This window comes from Syngnathus floridae, chromosome 9 (genome assembly GCF_059516105.1).
Source record: "Syngnathus floridae isolate MCC-2025c chromosome 9, RoL_Sflo_1.0, whole genome shotgun sequence".
Taxonomy (NCBI): domain Eukaryota; kingdom Metazoa; phylum Chordata; class Actinopteri; order Syngnathiformes; family Syngnathidae; genus Syngnathus; species Syngnathus floridae.
This window is the reverse complement of record NC_142421.1, coordinates 12,488,681-12,495,654: the sequence shown is the minus strand read 5'-3', so window position 1 is coordinate 12,495,654 and position 6,974 is coordinate 12,488,681.

The following is a 6,974-nucleotide window of genomic DNA, read 5'->3' as shown; positions in this document are numbered from 1 at the left end:
TTGGCTGTTTTTTTTGTCTTGGTTTGATGGTTGATGATCGGCGTTCATCATGCGTGAGCATGTTTTTTACTCGAATCAAAGCATGCTTATGTGAGTCATGGAGCCAAACCCTAAACAATTGTTTTGAAGCTTGAAAGGAGTGTTGAAAACACGACTGCATCTATCGGCACTCCTGTTCAAAAGGCAAGCAGCTCCTCTGCGTCGCCGTAAAGCACACGGCTGCGCGTCGTGCAGGCGCCATGAGAGAAATGTTTTTGGGCGTTTGACTGGGCGGCGCCTCAAGTCGGGAACGGAGAGCACATTGAAACAAAACTATTTCCACTTCCTGTTTAAAGTCACACAAGGCACAGGGAGGGAGGGCCGAGCAAGCCAACGAGAGAGCGAGAGAGAGTCCAGTGGTTCAGACAGATGTGCCACTCTTGCGTAAGATGCTTTCAATGAATGTCACCATAGCAACCAACGGGACAATTTATGTACAAGATGAACGTGGCTCTGGTGTCTTGCGTGTCTTTGACGACGAGCAAGGGATGACTGTCGATTGTTCAAGGGACTTCCCGCAGGCCTCACACAATGGCCCGGAGGAGATACTCTGACTCTTATATACACTGCTGTTTATATCACACACATGCGCGAGCACACGCACGCTTCCTTAATGAAGAAAGCAAGTTGGAATTCAGGAAGGTCCATTTTTGGCTGTGAGAGAACAGAAGTGGCAGGCCGTTGTCCAGTATTGTGTATGCGCAGGAAGGGTGTCGCGCGGATGTCGAGGCATTGGATCATTGTTGTCTCCTGTCGCTCAAATTCTGCCTCATATGTGCTCCTCTTATGCAACGCCCCCGGCGTCCCATCCGTTTTGGTCTACACGTGGCCAGCTGCCGACCGGCGGCCCGTCTGTTGTCTCAATGCGCTCGGACATTGATCGGTGACCGGCGCAGGCGTCGTTAAACTGATGGGACATTGTGATTTTCCAGGAATGTTGCAGAAGTCGTCATTGGAAAATGGAAATACCGGCAGACACTTTGGTTGCAAGTTGGCATTTTCGGTGATTGTCAGTGAAGTCATTGGTGGTCACATAAATGAATGTCATAAATTCTCTCTGACAACAAAATTACAACCTCAAAATTAATTTGAGCAAATGTGTTATTTCGGAACAGGTGGCCCTTTGCTCTCAACAATAGCCAAGCGGGAGCTCGCAGTTTGTGCGCCATCGGCTGGCAACCCGGTCTACCTCTCAGCCAAATTCACACGGGATGGACCCGACATGTATGGAAAAGCGACGAGTGGCAGTCTTCCACGATCGGCTGTTCTTGGTGATGGCGTTCGTGAATGGCAGCAATCTGATGTTCCAGAGCTGGCGCTCGGAGATCCAATCTCCTGATCTGATCTGCCTACGCCGGTCCATGAGTTGACCTAACAACCCATGGACCGGCTGCAGCCTCCCTCGTCGATTTTCTGACGTCTGCATGTCAACGAACCCACCGGGGCAGACGTAGGAGTGCTGCAGCCGCTGCCACCACCGTTGCCACCGCCGTTGCCACCGCCGTTGCCACCGCCATTGCCACCGCCGTGGCCACCGCTATTGCCACCGCCATTGCCACCGCCGTTGCTGCCACCGCCTGCAGCCGGGAGCTTGTTTTGGATCTCGTCGTGTTTTGCTCGTCTGCCAAGTGTCGAGCTCATGCATGACATCAAGACTGGATAAAACAAGCACCGGGTTCAGGACGGCACCTGTCATCGATGGCTTTTTTTCACCAATCAAAAGCGGCATGTTACCTCTTGCTGCTGGATTCTTGGCACCTTTCGAGTTGTTTTTTGTGAGCGGCTGTGTTTTTACACACACACACACACACACACACACACCTTGATGTGTTAATTCATGGACACTGGATTGAACGCCACTACCTGATGCCAAAAACACCCTCCCTGCAGCCCTGAAGAGAATCAAACAACAAAGCCTCTTCCCAACACAATGCCTCGCACCTTTTCGCCACCATCGAGTAGGGTTGTCACAAGAACCGATACTTCCGATACCAATTCGGTACCAACACGCAAAAAATATGTCGATACTTGCTTTTCGTGGTACAGAATATTTAACTTTTCACTCAGCGAGCTGTGTCAATTCTTGCCGGGACTGAAGGGGGCAGTATACACATGCGAGCAGCACGGAGCAGCAGTCAGCGGCGCTGAAGAAGAAAACCTTCGGTCATTCATAACAATGGCTTCAGCAAATGGGAGTGGAAGTCCAACACGACAGCTTGTTGAGCACCCAGGTCGCTCAAAGAGTCGTGTGTGGAAATATTTTGCATTCGACACAGATCCAACCAGAGCAATTATAGATTTGTCCGTTGACTATCATTGTTGTGCCACGTTACATTGTAAATACGTTAACCCGAATATACCTATATGCCGTCATTTCGGCATAAGTCAGCTGGGGCGATACGGTTACCAAACGTATTTAATGTCAAACACATAGACAGAGTGTGTTGAAGGTGTGCGCGCAAGCCTTTTGGCTATATCAGATGGATTAGTGGTTTTAAAAGTAAGTACCGTATTTTTCGGACTAAAAGTCGCTCCGGAATATAGGTCGCATTAGCCATAAAATGCACAATAACGTGAAAAAAAACATATATAAGTCGCTCCGGAGTATAAGTCACATTTTGGGGGAAATTTATTCGACAAAATCCAACACCAAGAACAGACATGAACGAGCAACAACAGGCTAAACGATAGGTATGCTAACGTGACATAAACACAAACGAAGAGCTGAGAACGGGCCTGACGTAACATTCAGAGTTATTCAAAAAACTATTACATAAATAACACGTTTATAAAACCATCTATGTCACTCCATTTCATTAAATCCATCGATCGTCCTTTGTCAACAATGGGTGCGGGCCGCTGACGGTGCTTGCACTTCAAAATATTCCACAGGCCCATATAACGATATATAAATTAGATATCAAATAACTATTATATAAGCAATAATATTATCGAACCATCTGTCACTCTAAATCATTAAATCCATCGATCAAATTCCTCGTCCTTTGTCAACAATGCCACACGTGCGCCCTGACGTCAGCCTCGTCGTTATTCCACAGATCTAGTATATAACTATATTGTAGCGTTAACAAAGTACAAGGAAAGACGTGGGTTTGGGAAACGGCTCTTTATTTAACAAAACAAGAGTTCAACGAGCCAACAACTACTGAACTGTAACGATAAAAACATATACATGTTGCTACTCGAAATAAAATATATCAAATAACTATAACATAAATAGTTAACCGCCACACAGCCCCAAGCACCGGCATGGACTTCCAGGCATGTGGCGGTGTGGACTTTTATCCCCGGAGGTGGCACTTCCAGCCACGGAGGTGAAAGAGAGCTCCATAGAATAGGACCGGGCGTGCGTAAAAGCCATGTCCGAGCCCCATCCACCGTCCCCGGACAGCCACCCGGCCGAGCACCGGCCCCCAACTTCCATCCACGGGAGGTGAAAGAGAGCTCCGTAGAGTAGGACCAGGCGTGCGTAAAAGCCATGTCCGAGCCCCATCCACCGTCCCTGGACAGCCACCCGGCCGAGCGCCGGACCCAGACTTCCATCCACGGAGGTTAAAGAGAGCTCCGTAGAGTAGGACCGGGCGTGCATAAAAGCCATAATAGTTTTTCAAACCTTCTGTGTCACTCCAAATCATTAAATCTTTCAAACTCTTCGTCCTCCGTGTCACTTACAAACAAAGCCGCTAATGATGCCGGTAGTACGTGGGGCCCTTCGTCATTCCGTGATCAATCTTTGTCCTTTTTGTAAACAACCGCCACGCCACGCCGTGCCGCGCTGCTGACGTCATTTGACATTCAAATTACAGTAATCCCTTGCTACATCGCGGTTCGTTTATCGTGGTTTCACTTTTTTTTGTTTTCTTTTTGAACATTTTTGAAAAAATTCACATATAAGTCGCTCCTCAGTATAAGTCGCCCCCCCACCCAAACTATGAAAAAAAATGCGACTTATTGTCCGAAAATTACGGTAGGTTCTGTTGTTTTGTTGTTTTTACCGTGGTACCGAATTAGTATCGAGAATCGTGGAAAATCACAGGTATTGGTACCAACTACTGAAATTCTGGTATCGTAACAACCCTACCATCGAGTTTTCAAGAAAAGGTCGGAAACAAATCCGGACAGTGAGATGTTCAACAAGAAGTCGTCCGGTTCAGTCGGGTTTAGCGCCTCCATCAGATATGTGCGTAAACTTGCATGAACCCAAAGACCCTCGTGGACTCCAACCGAGGGGAAGTCCAAATACAGCAGAAGTAAGTTTCCAACATTCCAACGCAAATCACCAAAGCATCCCAGTCAACAGCAATTCTGATTTACTTTCTGATTTACACTTTGATTGATTGCCCCCTGCTGATACAACGGCAAAGGGCGATAGCCTTGTTTGTAACAAGCAGCTCACACAAGTAGACCAAATTTGCACATATCGTCTGGGAAGTCACACAAGGAGGCCTTGCAATGTTGAGCCAGATGGTTCCCAACACGGATATAGATGTGTTGTGTGCGCGTGAGCGCGCGTGCTGTTGAGAGGGCTTTGCTGTCAAAGTGTCATCAGGATGTCATGGAAAAATATCTCTCCAAGATCAACAGCAAACAGGAAACGTCCTCAATTCAACTTGATTGCTGCGTGCGTACGTGTGTGCGTGCGTGCGTGTTCCTAAACAGCGTGGAAGGCGATTTCCCATACGCTGGCCTACATTTGCATCAAGTGCTGGTTCCTGGTGGACCAAGCTAAGCGAGCCATCATCTTGTTGCTCGAATGGTCCCTCTGTCAGCGAATCAAAAAGCGCACGCTGACACTCTTCTTGGTTTTGTTCCGTAGTTTTCTGCAATATTCATGCAGGGCAAATGAACTGATTTCCAAAATGAAATTCAGCGTAGCTGCTTTTGTTCAGATCATCTGAAAATGCTGGCGGCGGTCGTGCGATTTGCCAGCCTCTGGCGGTCACCGATGCGCTTGAGTCGCTTCCTTGTGACTTTGAGCGAGCGGTGACACGACGCAGCAGGTTCTTCCAACGGCTGCTTTTGTTCAGCTCGCCTTGCTGATGCAGCAATTGTCACCCCCGACAGCCGCCACTCCTGATGTTCCTGACATCACGCACACATTGTAAACGCATACTATGAAGCGATGAGCTATGAACTTCACATTTTCTTTTTCTCATGGACCAGTAAGACAAGTGAATGCCATGCGTGCGTGGGGAATGTGAGAAAGGTGAACTCTGAAATAGATCTCGCCAAGAGTGTCAACTGAATTCCTGTAATAGTGCGCAACTAATCACCTCGAATGGATATGCCGAGCTTCATGGGAATGCTGGCTGATCAAATCAAACTCCATTTCTTTGTATGAGCAGTATATAAAAAACGATTGTCTTTGCCGTGGAGCTGGGCTCCAAATCTTCTGGCTGAGTTCAAGTAGCATTGCGTGGCCATCATTGGTTTTTAGCTAGCGCTTTTAAGGAGGATGCAATGGAAAAAACAGAAAGAGATGTTTCCTCAGCATGTGAGAGCGGCGGCCCCACCTCCCTACCTCCCCGCCTCTCCGCCTGGGGCTTGTCCAGGCGGCTGAAGGGCGGCAGTGGCAATGTTGACATTTTTCTTGCAATCAACCATCAAGCGCCGAGCGGCCACATTCAGCATCGACTCTGTCGTCTCTCAACACATCAACTCTTATCTCCTGTGCTCGAGTGCCCCTCCCTCTCCTCCTCCCCCCGCCACTGTCGCCTGGTAACCTGGGGGGCACGCATTCTATCGAATACCCGATGCCAACTTTCACCGCCTAATCGTGACACAAAGAATATTTTTGGCATTGGCAGCAAATGGTTGAATTCCGCTTGACGAATATACACGTCCATGGCAGTGAATGAGTTAAAAGTATTTTTTTTTCCATCCCCACTGATGTGCACTACTGCATTGTTTTGTTTTTAAATATTCAATATTTTACTGTTTGTTGTTATTGTAAAGTTCTGCTGTTTCTTCAGTCGGGCCTTTTTTTTTGGCTCCACTGCAAGCATGAATTTTATGAATTCATTTTATTAATTTATTGATAAAGTCAAATCAAAATTATGGGTACGAACTGGAGCTGCTTTTAATCTTGTTGTCCACGGGTATAATACCAATAAAAGGCATTCATTAAAACTCGAAGACAATCGGACAGTTTTTGTCCCACTTTTGCCGTTCCCTGTCAACGATGGCAATGTCTTACAGAATTGTCCTCTCAGATTATCCTTTGGCCACGGGTTATGCTAAATTTTATTCAACAAAGCGAGTGTTTTCTTAACGTCAACGATTGTATTTGTCGTGGAGCTGAAGTCCAAATCTTCTGGCTGAGCTCAAGTAGCATTGCGCGGCCATCGTTGGTTATTAGCTAGCGCTTTTAAGGAGGATGCATTGAAAAAGTTTCCTAAACTCTTTGGAAACATTCTTTGTTTTTCTGATCTGATTTGTGATTATATGGGACTGAGATTATCAGAGCGGACCACACGCAATACAAGCAGTTAAATGCCCGATTTCTATCTAGTGGTGGCGTCTGTCCCAGATACTGAATCTTTTTGACCAATGGCTTTAGACAAACAAGCAGGCTGTAAATGGAGAGGCACAGTCAGTGTGGCCAACTTTTTGATTTGGTGGCAATCGCGGAATCACACGGGCGCTTTTTTTTAAAATCGCTCTGAAAGCTGAGATGAGCTTGTGAGAAGTGTCATTGTTTGTGTCCTCCAGGGACTTGAAGCTGGACAACATGACAAAATGTTTGCGCGGTGATTTGATCTGACAAACGTCGAAACCCGCAGGACAATTTTGGAAGTGCGCTGACAAATGTCAAAACATGCAGGACATTTTTGGAAGCGCGTTGAGGTGCGTGTCAATTCTTGCATCTGATTAGGAAAGAAATTGGCATCATGAGACCTTGTCCGTGCACGCTC